The sequence below is a fragment of the Ornithorhynchus anatinus genome, chromosome X2 (genome assembly GCF_004115215.2).
Source record: "Ornithorhynchus anatinus isolate Pmale09 chromosome X2, mOrnAna1.pri.v4, whole genome shotgun sequence".
Taxonomy (NCBI): domain Eukaryota; kingdom Metazoa; phylum Chordata; class Mammalia; order Monotremata; family Ornithorhynchidae; genus Ornithorhynchus; species Ornithorhynchus anatinus.
In genome coordinates, this window is record NC_041750.1 from 10,100,015 (window position 1) to 10,120,647 (window position 20,633).

A 20,633-nucleotide genomic window follows, 5' to 3' on the forward strand; every position below is an offset into this window, starting at 1 on the left:
TGTACTCTCCCAACCACTTAATACAGTGGCCTGCACACAGTAAGCGCTAAATAAGTACGACTGAATAGCTAACAGCGACTGGCCTCTGTACCAGTCTGCTGAGCTGCTGGTTGCCTGGTGGGTAGCAGCCATGGTTCATTCATTCATTCATTAATTCATTCAATCAATCGCATTTATTGAGCGCTTACTGGGTGCAGAGCACTGTACTAAGCGCTTGGAACATACAATTCAGCAACAGATGGTTGAGAAGGGCCCGGTGCTGAGGAGGACAACTTGGACCGCTTGTAGGAAGCACACCCGACTCGCGCGGCCGGTACGGGGAGAGTGGCCTCGAGAGAGGTTGCCGTATGAACTGAGAGAAGCCTGCTACCTGACACTTAACGTCTCCGATGAAGACCTGAAAACATCTCCATTCTGTTCTAAAGTACTGAAAAGACTGTGTGAACGTGTTGGGATTAAGGTTTGTGTGCGTTACGGAGGATGTTTTGGGAACTCCATTCAAGGAGTTGAGATTTGGGGTGATGCCTATAGAGATTACTGTAAGGATGTGGTTGGAACAGGAATGAGGAAATGTTGTAAAAATGGAAAAGTGAAAGACCCCATGAGGTCTTCCCAGACTAAGCCTCTTTCCTCCTCTTCCACTCCCTTCTGCGTCACCCTGACTTGCTCCCTTTGTTCTTCCCGCAACCCAGCCCCACAGCACTTATGTACATAGCTGTAATTTCTTTATATTAAGGTCCATCTTCCCCGCTCTAGATTGTAAACTCGCTGTGGACAGGGACTGTGTCTACTGCTGCATTGTACTCTCCCAATCACTTAATACAGTGCCCCGTACACAGTAAGCGCTCAATAAACAGGACAGAATGAATGAAAAGGGCTATCTCTGAGAGAGATGATGGGGGAGTGAATATAGATGAGAGGGAATCCCGATGTCTCTGGAAGGAATGAGAATGTTGAAGATTTAGACACTTGTTCTGGGGGCAAAAATTAATACCTTATTTAATGGTGGGGGGACTGGCTGTACCCATGTGTCTGTGTGAAACCGTATGTAGAATGAGTTATGTTTGAATGAACTAGCCAGTGTTGTGAAAATGGGTCCTGTGAAATGTGAAAAGAAATTCCTGACTGAATTTGGGGAGCTCCACAGGTTGAGTCATCTTATTGGTTTGGTGTTTTTAATCCTTTTCCCTTCTCAGCTTCTTGAAGCCACCCAGTTAGTTGCAGGAACCCTAACCAACTTTCCTTCAGGTTCTTATTGGGAAGAAAACCCCCGGGCTGGAACTATCACTTTAGAAGATCCAAAAGGAATTTAAGAAAAGGCACCTCGCTCAAGTAAATGGCTCCCTCCCTCAATCAGAGAGTAAAGTCTGAAACTGCAAAGGAGGTGACTGGGTGAGAAATTGCAAGTGCTTTCCAGGCTTGAAATGCCCGTTGGGGTGGCGATTTAGTCACTATTTATGAAATTCTACTGTATTAGATTTTGTTCATCCCGGCCCCACCACTTTTCTGCTGTGTGGCCTCTGGCAAATCACTTCACTCCTCTGTGCCTCCGTTATCTCATCTGTAAAATGGGAATTAAGATGGTAAACTCAGATGGGACAGGGACTGTGTCCAACCTGATCTGCTTGGCAAAGTTAAGAGAGAAGAGTAAGCACTTAAATCATAAAATTATTATTATGAGATGGGTTGGGGCAGTATCAATGGATCAGTTTGAATGAACTGGCCAGTGTTGTGAAAATACATTCTGTGCAGTGTGTAAAGGGTCAATCAGTGGAGTTGAAGAGTAAGAGAAAGTAGGTAACGGAAGGGTTGTCAGGAATATCCACATGGATATCAACAGCTGCAAATATCTATATGGGGTGGAAAAAATGAGAGAGGGATCAAAAGGACTCAGGAAGTTGCAGGAGCGGCAAGGGGATAAATGTGTGTGTGAATGGGGGGGGGGGAATCTATAGTTGATCGTGACTAGTAACTGGAGTGAACGATAGAGGCAGACGATATGGATTTCAGTGGAAGGGGAAGAGAGGGATGGGAGAGCTGAATTGATACAAAAGCAGCACTGGAGGGCAAAAAGGAAACCAACTCCTCCCCCTTTCCCGGAGTCTTGGGGAGTGAGTGAAGATGAGCCCCCCCCCCACCCCCCACCCCTTAGGAGAGAGCAGCAGAGGAGACTGTCATCTGGCATGAGCCGGGTTTCAATAATGGTGACGAGGAACACTAACTGGGTCAGGAACAGGCTATGGTTGAAGGGAAGCTTTCCCATGATGGAGTTGGGGTTCCACAGGCCACACTTGGCTGAGGCCATTGGGAAAAGGGGAAGAAGGAGGGTGAGGAGGGGCTGACGGGAATGAGTGGATGGGGGCTGGGGTGGAGGGAGAGGGATGAGGGCGGTGCTGGGAAGAGACAGGAATAGGACGGGATGAGGAAGGGTGCTAGGAAGGGAGGACGGGGATGGGCTGATTAGAGGGAGGGAACTGAGGGGACCTTGTGAGGTCAGAGAAGCTAAGAGTTACAGGAGAGGTGGTCAGCAGCAATAACTTCTTGATCTGGTGATTCTTTGACCAACTGCTGAATTGAATGTAGGTCTCAGAGCAAAGAGGTAAAGGTTGAGGAGCGAACAGGTGGCTGAGTTGCTGTGAAGTCGGAGAAGCAGCATGGCTCAGTGGAAAGAGCACGGGCTTACGAGTCAGAGGTTGTTAGTTCTAATCGCGGCTCCGCTACTTATCAGCTGTGAGACTCTGGGCAAATCACTTCTCTGTGCCCTCAGTTCCCTCATCTCTAAAATGGGGATTAAGACTGTGAGCTCCACGTGGGACAACCTGAATGCCTTGTATCTAGCTCAGGGCTTAGAAGAGTGCTTGGCACATAGTAAGCGCTTATCAAATACTATAATTATTATTATTATGTGAGGGTAGGCAGATGGTGACCTGCAGAAAGAGGGATCCTTTGTCACCAGGAGGTTAGACAGCCACATCTACCCTGTGGTCCCTATCGTGACCCCAGGTCTGGCTACAGACGGAACAGGGAGAGGTAAGATGAAGAAATGGCTGCTACTCAGCAGACGGGAGTGAGTTCTTTGCGGCCCGGCAGGTGGTCAGCAGTGGTTCCAGTGTTAGTGGTTACAATTTTGGAAGTAGCCAATAAATCTCCCAGCTGAGTTCTTTTTATCTGAAGTCTGGTATGCTGGGTCTGCTGGTGCCGTTGCTGACTATTTCTGTGTGTGGGCTTATGTTCTTGTGCTCTGTGGGAGGTCCAAGAATACTGTGATAATTCACATACTATTCAAGAGAGAGCTGAAGTTGTTGGGGGCCAAGGAGAATTGACAGTGAAGGAGCACAGGAAGGAGGTGGACGGGGCCTTTGAAGACGGCTTTCTGGGGTGGTTTTGGTTTCCCTCCTTGGGGCATGACCCGGAAACACCAGTTCCAACTAGGGTTCTGGTTTCTTGCCTTTGATTTTTTTGATCTGCAGCCTTTTTCAGAGCAACTTCCTTCATTTTCTTTTGAAACCACTTTTTTTTTCTTTTCTTTCATCAAATAATCTCTCGTGTGTCTGCGGCCATACCACCCTGAACGCGCCCGATCTCGTAAGCTAAGCAGGGTCGGGCTTGGTTAGCACACAGCGCTTAAAACAGTGCTTGACCCATAGTGAACGCTTAAATACCATCATTATTATTCCTTGCCCTTTCTTCCTTCCCCGGCGGGAGCTCAGCAGAGCTCCAGGCTGGCGGGCAGCTCAAGACTGACGGGGGCATCACGATCCCTCTAGCCGCGGAAGCAGCTGACCCCCGAGGAGCTGGGGTCGAGTCCCAGGGCCTGTGGTGGTGTCCAGCCAAGGCAGCAGGGACATTTTCCCTGGTTGGCCTCGGTGCCGGCTCCCACGCTGGCCGCCGGCAGCCCCTGAGGGGCCTGGACATCGTCAAATCCAAGCTCTGCACCATAGACCTTGGAGGCTTAGCCGGTCAGTCACCCAGAAATTTTCTTTCATCTGTTGGCTTTCCCCTCAAACCCGACTAAAAGGACAGTTAACTAATTCACACGGTGGCATTCTGATGATTAGGGTGACCCTGACAGCTCTCACGGATACACAGGTGCACAACTGCAAATGTTAATACTGTCAATTCTAATGCATGTCATTTGCCAAAAATCAGAGATTTAATGAGGACAGTTTTAAAGTTACACAGATTCCCTTTTACAGAAAGAACCCATTATCTGAACTGTAAATTTTACCTAGGGCACTGTGGCCTAAGATCATATGACAAATCCATTTTTGGATTTCCCGCTGACACATTGTGATTCTGAGAGCAAAAGCTGTAAGGGACAGTAAAACTGTTTTCCTCTAACACATCACTAACATGTACTTTCAAATGTGCCTTTTTTCCTTTAGGCTCAGATCAGTTGCATGCTTCCTGTGAGCACTGTACTAAGCACCCAGTTGGGAAAGTACAACACAACAAAATTGGTAGACAGGATCCCTGCCCACAAGGAGCTGACAGTTTCCAGGGGGAAAATGCTCTCAAAAACAGAAAAAAGCTTAGCTGTATCCAACTATATAGTATCTTTGCTTTTTGTAGGCAGGGAAGGTGTCTACAAAGTCTGTTATACTGTACTCTCCCAAGCGCCTAGTACAGTTGCTCTGCACAAAGTAAACACTCAAATACGATCAACTGATTGATTGAAACAATGAGATGAGAGTGCAAACAATCGTTTTGCTTTCCTTTTGATCAAGGGACTCAGTTATCAGCTTAGGTTTCTAAGTAGGGCTGCACTTACCAACTCTAAAAAAGGAATATTTATCCCAGGGTGGAATGCCGTAGAGCTCCAGGGGGAACGCGACTAGAAGAGGATGGAGCGGACTGTGACAGGCTTCAGCTCCAAAGGGACAGGGGAGAAGGGGGACAAAAGGAGTGCGGTATCGGTCCCTTTCCTGTTCCCACTTGGGTGCTTTCTGCAAGAACAAGGACCACCATGGTGCTTCCAGCACCATTTTTAGAACACCATTTTCGCCCTGTTCAAAAAAAGTGAACCTGCACGGGAAGTGGAGAGGTGAATCAACTCAGGGAAGGAGAACCCAGGACCTTCTGATGCCCAGGCCTGTGCTCTATCCGCTACGCCACACTGCTTTAAGGGAAGGTCATGGGTTCTAATCCCAGCTCCGGCGCTTGTCTGCTGTGTGACCTCGGGCCGGTCACTTCACTTCTCTGCGCCTCAGTTACCTCATCTATAAAATGGGGATTAAGACTGTGAGCCCCACGTGGGACAGGGACCGTGTCCGACCTGATTAACTTGTATCTACCCCAGGGCTTAGAACAGTACTTGACACACAGTGATTGCTTAACAAATGTCTTTTGCTGTCGAGTCATCTCCGACCCACAGCGACGCCACGGACACCATCATTATTATTAAAGATCCGGAGGGCTGCCTCTGATTCCTGACCCTGTAATTGGACCGCTCTTACCTAACCTACTCTTAAAAGATCTCCAGCAAAAAATATCCCTTGACCTCCTCTGGTAACGTGTTTCAATGTTTAACAAGAGAAGCAGTGTGGTCTAGTAAAATGAGCACGGCCCTGGAGTCAGAAGGATCTGAGTTCTAATGCCAGCTCAGTCACTCGTCTGCCATGTCCTTGGGTAAGTCATTTCACTTCTCTGTGCCTCAGTCTCCTCATCTGTAAAATGGGGATTATGACCAAGCCCAACATGGAACACGGATTTATGTCCAAGTGGATTAGCTTATATCTATCCTAGCGCTTAGTATGGTACCTGGCACGTAGTTAAGGTCTTAAATACCATAAAAAATTTCCAATCAGAAAGATCTCCTTTCTAGCCACCCCAAAAATCCCTTCTGCAATTTATGCTCAATTCCCCTTATTTTCAATTCCAATCTTTTTTACCTTCTGAAAGGAGGCATCCTTGGAGCTTTGAGAACTAGTAGCTGAAATCCTTGTCTTTCCCTTTCGGACTCACACTATAAAGCAAACCCTACCGTATGGACTCCTAATCTCATCAAATAATCCTAGGCATTGCTTCTCCAGGGAAGGCCAAAGGTTGGGTATTTTGGATAGTTCTCCTGGGTCTTCAAAAGGCCTACGGCAACGTGAGCAAATCTATATTCAGTTTCAGACTGCTTAAAGTACAGCTGCCGGGATCCTTGCAATGAGTCATTCTATTACAAGTTATAACTGTGACGCTAGCATTCCTCTGCGGCCCTCTGTGGTTAGAAAAGCTACGGCAATTTTATACAGTAATGAAATCCATCGAGAGCCCAGCTCACTACCAAGTCAACTCAAGGGAAGATAAAAATCACAGGGAAAAGGGTCAGGAGAAACAAAAAGAAGACTAGGTTGTCTTTCTCCATTTTATGAAAAGTTGCGTGGGGAAATCATAGGTGGCTTACTGTTTTTCCTCTACTCCGGAGGAGTCCTATATGGGCTAGACTAGAGCTAGAGGACTTCCCAACAGTTCGATACTTAGCCTTTGGGGCAAGGGTTGTCAATTTGAGGGGGGAGAGGAGCGAGAGACAATCCTGGGAAAACAGGTCTGGAGGCAGCGGGAGAGTCAAGAAAATTTGGTCTGGGGCACAAGGGGGAAATCAGAATTTGAAAACTGAAAGAGGAGCTAGCAAAGTTAGATAATAATAATGTTGGTATTTGTTAAGTGCTTACTATGTGCAGAGCACTGTTCTAAGCGCTGAGGTAGATACAGGGTAATCAAGTTGTTCCATGTGAGGCTCACAGTCTTAATCCCCATTTTACAGATGAGGGAACTGAGGCACAGAGAAGTTAAGTGACTTACCCACAGTCCCCCAGCTGACAAGTGGCAGAGCCGGGATTCAAACCCATGACCACTGAGCCACACTGCTTCTCTAGATATCAAAACAAGGGGGCTAAAATCCAGTCAGGTACCCAAATTTCAGCCAGAAGTTTAGAAACTGCAGATTTGCAGAATAGTTCATTTCTCTGGTAACAGAAGGTGGAATGAAGAAAAAAAAGAAAGCACTTCATTCATGAATAGAAAATTTGCAAATATAGGCACCAACTTTCTATTGAGAACCTTCTAGACTGTGAACTCCTTGTGGGCAGGGAAAGAGTCTACCAACTCGTATTGTACTCTCTCAAGAGATTAGTACATTGCTCCGCACACACTGAACACTCAATAAATACCACTGATTAAATGTGGGGGGAATTATTAGAGGGGTGCAAAGAGGCTTCAAAGAGCTAATGGACTAGAAAGACAATTTGGTTCTTTTTATTGGGGATTTTAAAAAAAAAAAACCACAAACTTTTCAGAAGCTCTCAGGTCTTGCTGGAGAAATGGGCTGAAAGTCCAGGCCCCCCAAAAACTGGTGGAGAAGACAATGTCAGGGCCTTTGCTCTCAATCACCCTCAATACGTTTGTTCCTAGGCAGACACTTGGATGTAAAGAGTTCATTTTGATCCTTTCAAAATTTTATCTTAGTATTTTACATCAACAAAAACACAATTTTAAGCAGAATTTTAATTTCAATTCAATTTAGAGAGGGTTTACCAGTAAATGTTCCATTTAGCTGTTTTTCTATAAAGAATTGTAAAGCTAAATCTCTAACAGGAATAACAAATCTAATGACTGTTGATTTAGTTCCCTCTGAAATCCTCTCTCGAATGGACAATCCTTATAGCACAGAGATAGATTTAAGATTTAAGTGTCAGACTTCTGTCTCTCCCCCTCTAGACTGTGAGCTCGCTGTGGGTAGGGAATGTGTCTGTTGTTGCACAGTACTCTGCCAAGCGCGTAGTGCAGTGCTTTGCACACGGTAGGTGCTCAATAAATACGACTGAATGAATGTCTAATAAAATCTATAAAAAGTTAAATGAGCCAACTAATTATGGTTGCAATACAGAATGAGAATCAGAGAGGGCATTTATTGTTCTGACATTATCGTATGGAATGTTCTGAACGGTTTGGGATAATTGAGAATTATCTTATCCGAACTTTGAAATGAAGATATGTGTGGGTGCAAGATGGATTATGTCATTTGTTTAGAAATTCTCTAAATAGTTTGGGACAATTGAGAATTATCTTCCGCAAACCTTGAACCGAAGAGGTGTGTGGGTGCGGGACGCATCGTATCACTTGCCATTTGAATTTCGCAGCTCCCCAACTGCGAGCGACAATCTGTTCACACAAGGTGAAACCAAAGATGGAAAGCACACTGAAATCGCCGGGCCCCGGAGCAGGGTTGCCTAGTCATCTGGTATGCTCTACCCCACCAGTTGGGAACTCCGGTTACAGAATGGCTCACGACCACACTTCTGTTGTCAGTGGTTTGTAACCAAATGGCAAAATGGCAACAGTAGGTTCAAAATTTGTGATCATCTCACTGCGGCACTGCTCACTTCAAAGAGGTTGAGGTCCGACAAATCGATGTCAAGTACGCCCACTATAAAATAGTATAAAAGAGCTCTTTCGAACAAAATCAAAGCCCACAGACCTTTCAGCTGCCTTCTCTCCTGCCCGGAACTCCTTCTCCATATCAGACACCTTCCCCATCCTCAAAGCCCTACTAAAATCCTATCTCCTCCAAGAAGCCTTCCCTCACTATCCTCCCACCCACACTCACTCTCCCTCCCTTCTTCATTGCCTATGCACATAGATTCATACCCAATCTCTCCTCACTCCAGTCCATACTTCCCATTACTGCCCAGATCGTTTTCTTAAAACATCATTTTGCGTAAGTCTCCTCACTCCGCCAAAGCCTTTAATAGTTATTCGTTCCTCTCCACATCAATCAGAAACTCCTGACGATCAATTTTAAAGCACTCAATCAGCTCTCTCCCCTATACTCATCCTTGCTCTTTCTCCCACCGCAATCCGGCTCGCAGGCTTCACTCCTCTGAAGCCAACCTACTCCACATTCTCATCTCTTGACATTAACTCCTTGCTCACATCCTCCCAACCACTACTCAGCCTTTCTTCAAAGCGCTTTTAAAACTTTATCTCCTTCGGGAGGCCTTCCCCGATTAACTCGTTTCCCCAACTCCTTACTACTACTTCAGCACCCACACACTACGGAATTTCCCCCCAGTAGCACAATCTTTAACCTCTCTGGTTTCCCCCTAGCTGTAATTTATTTTAGTGTCTGTCTCCCCGGCTAGGCTCCTTGAGGGCAAGGATTATCTACTAATTCTATGGTACTCTCCCAAGCACTTAGCACAGAGTGGGCACTCAAATATTACTGACTGGTAGGCTCCTAGCACCAAGGGGGCATGGCCTCAGCTACTGTGGGGATGGAAGAAGAGCTGTCGGTAGCCCACCGTGCTCCTTAAGAGTCAAAAGGGGGCTAAGGATACAGCTCTAACATTGCTTTCTCGTGGCAGGATACCCAGGGACCTGTGGGGTTCCCGCCATGCTCATCAGGCTGCTCTTCTCTCCTGTCCTGGCACCATTCATCCTTTACCCTTGAGCCACCCAGGCCCAGCTCTGGTGTCTGACAAGGCCCCAAGAGCAGCAGCGGAGGAAGAGGAGAAGCATCAGTGAGCACTTTTTCCTTCCCCCCGCACCTAATAATAATAATAATAATGTTGGTATTTGTTAAGCGCTTACTATGTGCCGAGCACTGTTCTAAGCGCTGGGCTAGACATAGGGGAATCAGGTTGTCCCACGTGGGGCTCACAGTCTTAATCCCCATTTTACAGATGAGGGAACAGAGGCACAGAGAAGTTAAGTGAGTTGCCCACAGTCACACAGCTGACAAGTGGCAGAGCTGGGATTCGAACTCATGAGCCCTGACTCCAAAGCCCATGCTCTTTCCACTGAGCCACGCTCCTTCCTCTTACATCAACATCCGGCCTCCGAGTTCATCCTGATGCTCAACCAAAATTTAGCTGGCAGAGGTCCGAGAAAGCCAAATCAGGTGTATCTAACATTTAGGTTATTTGAATTAGCTTCAGTCATCAGTCAAGGGTATTTACTGAGCGTTTACTATGTGCAGAGCACTGTACTAAGCACTTCGGAGAGTCCATACAACAGAATTAGCAGACACATTCCCTGCCCATAATGGGCTTTAGAACCAGTGTTCTGTAGATTAAAACTGTGCATTTACCTGAAGTGATTGCCAACCTAACCATTTCTAATTTCCTACATATACATCTACTAAAACTGGAGATACGATGCTGGTTGATCAAACTTCAATCTTAAGATGAAATCAGCTCTGATAAAAGGGAGGGGAAAAAAAGTTTGTACAAAGTTGGGCTCCCTTTTGTCCAAAAAAGCCCAACTGTTTTGTCTAAACTTCTGATTACCTAATTTAGCTTTAGTCACAGTCACAACCAGTATTCTTCTGTAGATTAAAATGCTGCATTTTCATTTTCCCCTGCAAAGCAAAACTACATGGGAAACCAAAGACTCCAAAAGCTAAAAGACTGGAAATTTGTAACATTAATAATTTTATTTGTATTTCTACTTTTTTGAGGACAAGAGCAAGCACTCTGCTACTTGGTAATGCAGTTGTGAACTCCTTTACGGCTTATGTGCCAACGTATCTGTTCTCTAAAGTACTTCTGTCTTTGCAAGCGAATTACTATTACAATTGCTCACAAGAACAGAAGTTACTTGAAAACAATCCATTACTTGTGACTTCAATAAGGACATGTGATATATTCTGCTTCGTGTGACCCGTGAAATGCAAACAGCTAAATTTTTCTCCTCTGGATCTTTAAAGCTCAAGAACACAATGAATCCATGTCTATTACCTAGCTTGAATGATGCATTCAGCAATTAGCAATGGCCAGGATTCTTCATTTTATTTATTAATCATATTCAGTCAGTGGTATTTATTGAGCACTTATTATGGGCAGAGCACTTGTGAGTACAGCAAAGGTAGACACGATCCCTGCCCTCAAGAAGTTTAGTCTGGAGGGACTTACGGTCTTAAGCAATCATCTACAATTGTACCTTCACGAATCCCTTCAGTTCTCAAAAATCTAATTTCCAACATGTTGTTCTTCATATTTTTTCCCCTCTAACTTCCTTCCAGCGGTAATTCATTCCTTTTACAGCTTTCTCACATCTCTTTAAAATCTTAAACTACAACTGTCTGTTCACGTCCCAGGCTAACAATAAGGAAATGTGTTGTACTGAAACGATATGAAAAATGGGATATTTTCAAAAACAAAGTCACCATATGCGCTCACCGTTTGCAAATGCCGGATGGAAAATTTACAAAACTGAGAACAAAATGACGCGTCAGTTGCTTCGTTACTGAAAATTAAACTCATCTATCAAGATTGAAGATGTGTACTTTAAAACTACAGCCCCATAATTTAGAGTGGGGCAGATTCTTTATCTGTATAGTGTTAAGTTTTTCATTATCCTGGTTCAAGGAGGCGAGATATACCGAATGCACTAAACTAGAATGCCTTACGTTTCTGGAGATAGAATGGCTTTGCCAGCACAGGAAAAGGGTTTTTTTGGAACAGTTTATCAGGACAAAAAAGTATTTTAATCTTGAAACTATCGTCAGCAGTTACTGGGTTGTGCAGAGAAAACCAATATTTGGGGAGACACACCCATCTCTGAGCTCCTTCCATACATTCTGTCATCAGTATTTGCACCTAATCAACCAAGCATTTGAGGTCTTTCCACACTCCTAGCCACATCCCCACTCCACTCACTCCTAACTTGGGTGGTCCCAAAGCAGTCTCCAGACTTGCAGGGCCACTGGAATCCCCAGAGTCAAAGATATGCTTGCAACGATACAAAACAGAATTGCTTCATAAAACAAGATGTTTGTTGGAATGTTGGAATCAAATCTGGATTTCAATTTGTAAATTATATTCAAGAATAAATATTAATTAAAATGGATGTAGAAGATAATATGAATTAATAAGTCGCCTGGTAGCACAAGTTATTTATCAAAAGCTTATTTACAGTTCTGAAGACTAGAAATATTAACTACAAATCCAGTAATGTAGTAAGAGCTAGTAAATTATGTCCCTGTCTTATTTTTTCTAATAAATGCCTTCTTGCACTTGTATAAATCCCGTCACTCCTTTTGTTTTCTATTCCATAAATCATACAGCAACTATTCTGGTGACATCCAGAAAACAGCAGAGACATCTGTAAAAGGATTATTTATTTTGCAGTGTTCTCCAAGTGTTCCAGTTGAAGCCTGTTTTTCCCTTCAATTTCTCCTACACAATCCACCATACTGGTTCCAGTAGGTCTCACTGACCCAAAGCGGTTAGTTTCCGTTACCCAAGCCACTTTACCCTGTTTGGTACTTTTTTTTGGAAAGTATAAATGCCATTTGTTCCAGCAATTAATTTTGATGAGAGCCGACTATAAACTCAGTTTGGTGTCAGCGGACATTCTCACTCCACGTACATAATATAAACATTTACTAAATGCAAAACACTGAATGCAGTTGGGAACATACAAGAACATTTACACATTTCCAGAATCTGTCCTTTCCTCTCCACCGAAATGCCCACCCCACCCGGCCAGGCACGTCTTATATTCTGGTTTGACTACCGCATCAGCCTCCTTGCTCATCTCCTTTCCTCCAGTCACTTGCTGCCCGGATCATTTTTCCAATATATAGTTCTGCACCCGTCTCCCCGTTCTGCAAACACCTCCAACGGTTGCCCATTCCTCTCCGCTTCCTGACCACTGGCTTTGAAAGCACTTGATGCACTTTCTCCCCCCTCCTTATTCACTCTCCTCCCACTACACCAGACTGTGTCCGACCTGATTATCTTGTATCTACCCCAGAGCCTGGTACAGTTCTTGGGGCATAGGAAGCCCTTAAATACCACAATCATTTTTACAACGCAGCTCCTACACTTCACTGCTCTCAAACTAACTTACCCACTGTGACTCTTGTCTCTCCCACCACTGATCTCTTCTTGTTCACATGCTCCCCGCTGCTCTGGAACTCCCCCCGCCCCCCCGCCACCCCTCACTTCACAAATCGACAGACCTCCTCCAACAGTCCTTCCCAGAAAAATTCTTCATCTCCCCAGTTTATGTTCTCTTAGTGCCACTTCAGCACTTCCGTGCTAGGTAAGCACTTGGGTACTCACCCCCCCCCCCCCACCCAATAGCACTTATGTGCATTTCTTTATACTCTCTTCTCCACACTTGTAATTTGCTTTAATGTCCATCTCCCCTGCTTGACTGTAAAATCCTTAAAGGCAAGGATTGTTTACTAATTCTCCCAAGTGCTTAATACAGTACTCTACACGCGGCAGATGCTCAATAAATACTGCTGATTCTGAGAGAATGGAAACCGGAAAAGAGTCCGTTATCTAAATCCATTAAATTCTGAGATCTACAACTACTGACTCTTGGGTCCGTGTTCTTAACCATATTGGCCATCCTGTGTCCCTCCACAACTGCACCATGTAAATAAAACAAGTGACATTACACTGTGTTGAACTTCACAATATTTTTCATGATTAACACAAATAATTTTGTGATACAATGCAACAGGGTACAGCATTAAAGGAGAGGGGAAAACAAATGATGTCAAATGATCGTTTTGTTCGATAGGATAAATCAACTAGAAATTACTTTTAGTTACCTACCAAAGTACAGTCATTTATGAAGTGGAACTAAATATCTTCAGCACCCATAAGCATCTCAAAGAGTCAAGCGCTTAGTACAGTGTCTGCACAGAGTAAGCACTCACTAAATACGACTGGATGAAGGAGCAGGAAGAAATTTCTATTTCTTTGGTGCCATTTCAAAGCATGTAACAAAGCATGCAGCCCCCATTTTGAAGCTTTGCTCTTAACCCTTTTCCCCATTGGTTCCACTAACATTTTACTGCTTGGTGTTCTTTACAGCATTCTTGTACTTTATCATAACACTCCAGTTTTCTCTCTCTCTCTCTCTCACACACACACACACACAGCAGTGTTTGGCATACACAGGCCCACTGTTACGTACTGACACACAATTCAATCAATCGTATTTATTGAGCCCTTACTGTGTGCGGACCACTGTACTAAGTGCTTGGGAGAGTATAACAATTTGACAGACATTCCCTGCCCACAAGCTTACAGTCTAGAGGGGGAGACAGATACTAATATAAATAAATTACGATACGGACACAAGTGCTGCTCAGAGGAGGTGATGAAAAAAGGGAGGAAGTCAGAGTGATGCAGAAGGGAGTGGAAGGGGAAAGGAGGGCTTAGTCAGGGAAGACCTCTTGGAAGAGATGTACCTTCAATAAGGCTTTGAAGCGGGGGGGAAGAGTAATTCTCTGATGGATATGAAGTGGAAGGGCGTTCCAGGCCAGAGGCAGGACATGGACGTGAGGTCGGTGGCAAGAGAGACGAGAATGAGGGACAGTAAGTAGGCTGGCATTACAGAAGCGAAGAGTGTGGACTGGGTTGTAGTAGGAGAGTAGTGAGGTGAGGTAGGAGGGAGCAAGGTGATTGAGTGCTTTAAAGCCAATGGTGAGGAGTTTCTGTTGGATACAGAGGTGGATGGGCAACCATCCATCTTGATGAGTGGGGAAAGAGGGACTGAATGTTTTTGGAGAAGTGTAGCAGAGCACAGGATGGACTGGAGTGGGGAGAGGCAGGAGGCAGGGAGGTCAGCAAGGAGGCAGGATAGGATAAACTCTTGGATTAACGTAGCAGCAGTTTGGAGACGGTGAGGAAAGGACAGATTTTAGTGATGTTGCGGTAGTTGCACTGACAGGATTTAGTGATTGACTGAATACGTAGGTTAAATAAGAGAGGGGAATCAAGGCTAATGCCAAGGTTACGGACTCGTGAGAAGGAAGGACAGTGGTGCTGTCTACAGTGATGATCACAATTGCTGTGATCTGCATTCAAATTAGTTATCCTGCAAAGAGATAAATTGTAATGCACCCAATTCTGGTAAACATGACAGGAGTATGAGGGAATAATGTGGTTTTTTGTTTGTTTTTTAACAATGGTATTTGTTAAGCACTCTGTGCCAAGCACTGTACTAAAGCATCGGGGTAAATACAAGCTAATCACATTGGGCACAGCCCACGTCCCATATGGGGCTTCACAGTCCCCATTTTAGAGATGAGGTAACTGAGGCACAGAGAAGTGAAGTGACTTGCCCAAGGTCAGTCAGTAAGCTTTCAAATACCATTGATTAATTATGGGCAAAACACTGTCCACACGTTGGTCCAAGTAGAAAGTGTAGGTATAGGAAGAAGCGATTATGAGCCCGCACGTGGCATCGGTCAGGCTGTGATGCAGCTACATTCCCAGCCTCTGCTTCAACCGTACTGTGCTATAGGGTATCGACTCCCCTGCCCATTCCCCTCACCAGTTGCTTTGGACATTTAACTCCCCGCTCAATCCTCCTGTCCCCCCCGCCTCCCTCAACTCTTGCCCCCAGTGACTTGGCCACACACTGTAAGAAAACAAACCACCAGGCATAATCTTCCGAAAATGCCCCCTGCTCCTCTCCGATCCCTCCCCCGTCCTGCCCTTTCTCAACTCTCCCATTTTTCCCAGCAGTGAAGAGATCTCCCACCTCCTCTCAAAATCCATTCCCTCCACCTGTGCCTCTGATCCCATCTCTTCACACCTTATCAAAACACTTGCCCCCTCCCCAACCAACTTTCCAATGGCTTCTTCATCAGCGCTTTCAAACACGTTCATGTCTTCCCTGCCCTAAAAAACTCTCCCATGGCTCCTTCCGGTTAGCCTCCCATTCCTCTCCAAACTCCTGATCGCTGTCTCCACTTCCTCTCCTTTGATCCCCTCCAATCTGGTTTAGGTCACCAAAACTGTTCTCAAAGGTCACTAAAGATTTCCTTTCTAATTCCAACGGCCTCTATTCCATCCTAATCCTCCTCCTCCTCCTCTCAGCAGCCTTCAACACTGTCGACCAGCCCCTTCGCCTGGAAACATTATCCAACCTCGGCTTCACTCACATGTCCTCTCCTGGAGCCCCTATCTCTCTGGCTACTCATTCTCAGTCTCTTACAGCTCCTCCCCTGCCTCCCACAGCCTTATCCTGCGAGTCCGTCTTCATCCACTCCCTTCGGGAACTCATTTGTTCCCAAGGCTTCAACTACCATCTCTATGGACGTGACATGCAAATCTTCATCTCCAGCCCTGATCTTCTCTGCAAGTCTCGTATTTCCTCCTGCGTCAGGACCGCTCTACTTGGATGTCCAACTTGACACCTCAAACTTAACATGTCCCAAAAGAACTCCTCATATTCCCACCCAAGTCCTGTCCTCCCCTTGACTTTCCTCACTGAAGGCAGAACTGCCACGTGCCCGTAACCTTGGCATTATCCTCGACCCAGCTCTCTCATTCAACTCACATAATTCCATCTGTTGCCACATCCTGTCGGTTCAACCTTTCCATCACTAAAATCCATCCTTTTCCTCTCCATCCACACTGTTACCACGTCACTCCACTCATTTATCCTTTCCCGCCTTGATTACCGCATCAGCCTCCTTGCTGACCTCCCTGCCTCCTGTCTCACCCCACTCCAATCAATACTTCACTCTGCTGCCCAGATCATTTTTCTCCAAAACTGTTCAGTCCACGTTTCCCCACTCAAGAACCTCCAGTGGTTGCCCATCCACCTCCGCATCAAACAGAAACTCCTTACCATTGACTTCAAATCATGTCCCCTCCTACCTTACCTCCCTGATTTCCTACTAACGACCCAGCCCACACACTTCACTCCTCTCATGCCAACCTACTCATTGTACCTCAGTCTCGTTTACTTTGCCATTAAGCCCCTGCCCATGTCCTGCCTCTGGCCTAGAATTCCATCCTTCATACCCTACAAACGCTCACTCTCCCCACTTTCAAAGCCTTACTATGCAAACGTCTCCCAAGCCCTCACTTCCTCTTCTTCCACTCCCTTCTGTCACCCTTGCACTAGGATTTGCACCCCTTATTTCACCCCTCCCTCAGCCACACAGCTCTTGTGTACATATGCATAATTTAACTGATTTATATTAATGTCTGTCACCCCTTTTAGACTTTAAGCTCGTTGTGGGCAGGGAACTGGTCTGTTATAGTGTATCCTCCCAAGTGCTCTGCACAGAGTACATGCTCAATAAATACAACTGTTGGGTTACTTAATGCTTTTTCCACTTTACAGCATTTAATACAATAAAATCGTTCGGAGGGGCAGGGGGATAGTGTCCCGCTAAGTAGCCAATTCAACAAAATAGGAATTTGTATCAAAATGTCAGCCGTGGCAGTATCCTAGAACCACACACCCCAAAACAATCCATTCCTACTGAATCACTGGGACTATTCAGCCATTTTCCGAGAATGAGTTTCCTCAACAACACAGCCTTCATGTTAAAGAATTCTCTGTAAATCATAACCTTGAAGCAAATCTCAAATAACACAACGTAGTGGTACTCTGCTGGGAAGCAACAGCGATACCACACATAGCCAGCCGGCCTGCAACCATCAGCTCTTTGAGCAGTCGGGTGCTGCAAGAAGCAACCAATGTGCTTAAACTCAGAAAATGGATGTAGGTGACCATTAAATCAGATATAGAGATTTAAACATTCAATTGTTTAAATACATATTCTTACTATTGGTACGCTACACTGCCGGTTGACCGGATGGCTTAGTATAAGCTATACTAAAGTACTAGTTAAAGTATTAACTATTATCACTTGAAGGGAGAAAAGCACAGTTCTGGAAGTTCAGAGGACCTGGGTTTTAATCACCATGGCTGTACAATCATGAGCGAGTCACTTAACTTCTCTGTGCCTCAATTACCTCACCGTAAAATGGGTTGTTTTTACTTGTTCTCTCTCCCTCAAATTGTGAGCTCCTTATAGGTCAAGGATTGTGTCTGATATGATTGTACGTGCCTGGCACATGATAGTAAGTGCTTAAGTATCACAATTATTACTCTGGTCTTCTTTTGACCTTTGGGATGCATTAATACTCAGCACTTGGGTATATAGGAATATGTTTATGTATATATTTACTTGAATGTTAGTTTATTAAAACATTCAGTCCTGAAAGCTCCTTGTGGGCAGGGAACGTGTCTACCAGTTCTGTTACACTGAACTCTCCCAAACATTTAGTACAGTCTTCTGCACACGGCAGTCACTCAATAAATCTCACCCTATGTGAACTGGTTCCTTGAGGGCAGAGATCACATCTACCAACTGTATTATACTGCCAATTACCAAGTCCTGAGTACAGCGCCTGGCACTCAAACGCCATTGATCAGTGTGCTTCGTTTAACTCTTTCTCTTAAGATTATTTTCACAGAACCAATTAAGAACACTAACCAGGGTTTTTCCAATAGTCTCCAAAAGATGATTTGAGGTTGAATCCACCCTCTCCCTAAATTAAGGTGCATTAACTTTATTCATATTAATGTCAGTCTCCCCCGCTAGACTGTAAACTTGCTTTGGGCAGGGAAGGTTTCTGCCTAATCCTGTTGCACCGCACTCTCCCAATCGCTTAGTACAGTGCTCTGCACATAGTAAGCAACTCAATAAATTCCATTAATGGAAGTGATTTGAAAAGTTCTCCTTCTACTAAAAAGCAACTCTCTTAAACAACTCACCCGATTATATTTTACTGTAGTTTAGTACCTGAGGGGCATAAGACCCCATTAGAACCCTAAAAAATTAAGTTTCTTTCAAAAGCTAAGCAATCACCTGAAATGCACAGATCGGTTTTCAATTTGCAAATTTCATCAAGTTTTAAAGCATATCCTGAAAACTAAGCAACTACTGAGCTGTGCCTAGCACAGTACCGATCCTCGAACACCGAAAGTATAATCTATCCAAAAGTAAATTTAAAAAGGGTAAAGTACTGTCATGCCCCCCAAGAAATGGTACCTTTCTTCTCTTTCCATCTCTGAAGTAAATATGCAAAATATAACTTGGGCCCTAAAACAAAGCCGTCACCTAAAAAGGGGAATTAAAATTATTACATTAATTAAAATTGAAAGTGCAATAGCTTTTTAGATAGAACAAAATGGAAGGGTGCATAAGTACAAGTGTACTGGGCATTTTCGATGGAAACACTTTTTTTCTTTCCTCAAACCACCCTCTGCCTCTCATTTCACCTTTAAGAGTTCTGAAATCCTTGTCCCTTGGTGCGTGATTTTTCTTTTGCGGGGGGTGGGGGGGGTAGTTCTTCTGAGAAATTGATTTTCACGTTTTACTTGCCTGGGTGGATTCAGAGCCTGCTGACTTGATATTTTTTTCACGTCTGGGCAGCTAATAATGTGTCTCAAAGAAAATGCGAGGACAACATTTTAGATAAAAACGGGTTTACAATGTACCCAGAAAATCTCCAGAGAGCTAGTCAAACAACAGCCTATTGTTAACTGCTGCTGAAGCAACAAAAGAGATGAAACTGTTCCCTCTCTTCCAGAAGAGGAAAAAAAAATCAATAAAAGAAGCCTCTTGGAAGATCTACGCTTGCTAATAGGGCTTTCTAATCGCTGCCCCTTTTCATTTTTTTTTTGGGGGGGGCATTTTGAATCTTTCTCCTATGACAAAATCGAAAGATTTCAATCGGGCTCGTGTTTTCTTTCCCAACCTGCCGCTCACATCACACCCCCATTTAAGGGTGACCGGAGGAAGTGTTTCGCCGAGGTGGGTAGGCAAAGAAAGAAAATAAAATAAAAAGGCGGGGAGCATAACGAGCGAGGATGATTAGAAAGCGAGACAGATAACTAAAGGTTACGCTAGGAACCGAAAGGGGGTTCGGCGAGACTGGAGGGGCAAATCCAAAGGAGGTGTAAATGGCAGGCCCAACGGTGGCTTACGGGGGTGGGGGTAGGGGCGTGGTGGGGTAGGAAGGAGCAAAAGGAGCCCAAGATCCAGATTCCGCGGAGCCCGTAGCTTCCTACTCTTCGATCCGCTGTGTCCAGCCCTCACCGAGCAGGGTCTCCTACAGTACCGGGGGCCCGGCGAAAGATCTTGACCCTCTGGCGCCGCCGTATCGCAGGCATGGCCGAAGGCGACCGCCCTCCTCCGCCCCGCCAAACCGTCGCGGCCCCTCCGCCCCCGGATCCCCAGCTCCATTCAAAACCTACCTCCGAGGGAAGGCAGGAAACCACCCGGTTTGGGTTTTTTTAAAAAAAACAAAACAAAAAACGGCCGCCCCCCCCCCCGCCCTCACGCCCACCCGCGGCCTCCTTTCTTACCGGGTTCCAGGAGGAGCCCACGACGGCCGAACGTCCCAGCGCCCCCTCCCCCCCCCACCCCCTCAGCCCGGGGCCGAGGGTCAGTCGGAGCCTCTCTCGGTCTCTCTCTTCGCCTCACGAAACAAAGAAGAAAATGCCCGTCGCTCTCCGTCCCGGGAAAAGGAAGACTCGCGCGCGTACCCGTCTCAGCCTCGCTCACTCTTTACCCCCCTTCTTTCTCTCTCCTCCCCTGGCGTCCGCGCGCCCGCGCGCGCTCCCTTGCTCCTCTTCCTCTTCCCCCCCCCTCCCCGAAGGCAGCGGCGGAGCATGCGTTGGCCTTCCGACGCGCAGCCTCGTGCGCGCCTCCTCCCCCCGCCCGCCACGCCACCGGCCGCCTCTCAATGCGAGCGAGAGCGCGCGCGCGCCGATCGGAGGTGCCCGCGCGGGAGAAAGGCTTCCTCGCGCTCTCCGAGTACCTCGCGGCGGCGCTCGCCGAACAGTCTTTCTTCCCGGCTCCC

At 45.8% G+C, this 20,633-nt stretch overlaps 1 protein-coding gene across 1 annotated transcript in view; it reads right to left on the minus strand.

The window, feature by feature from the left end:
- The window catches only part of SMARCA4 (SWI/SNF related, matrix associated, actin dependent regulator of chromatin, subfamily a, member 4), a 98,708-nt gene extending 78,323 nt beyond the window's left edge, over positions 1-20,385 (minus strand). The window contains exon 1 of the mRNA XM_029052722.2: positions 20,137-20,385. The gene's annotated coding sequence lies outside the window, so the exon portion shown is untranslated. The remainder of the gene's footprint in view (positions 1-20,136) is intronic.
- Between the last annotated feature and the right edge of the window lie 248 nt (positions 20,386-20,633).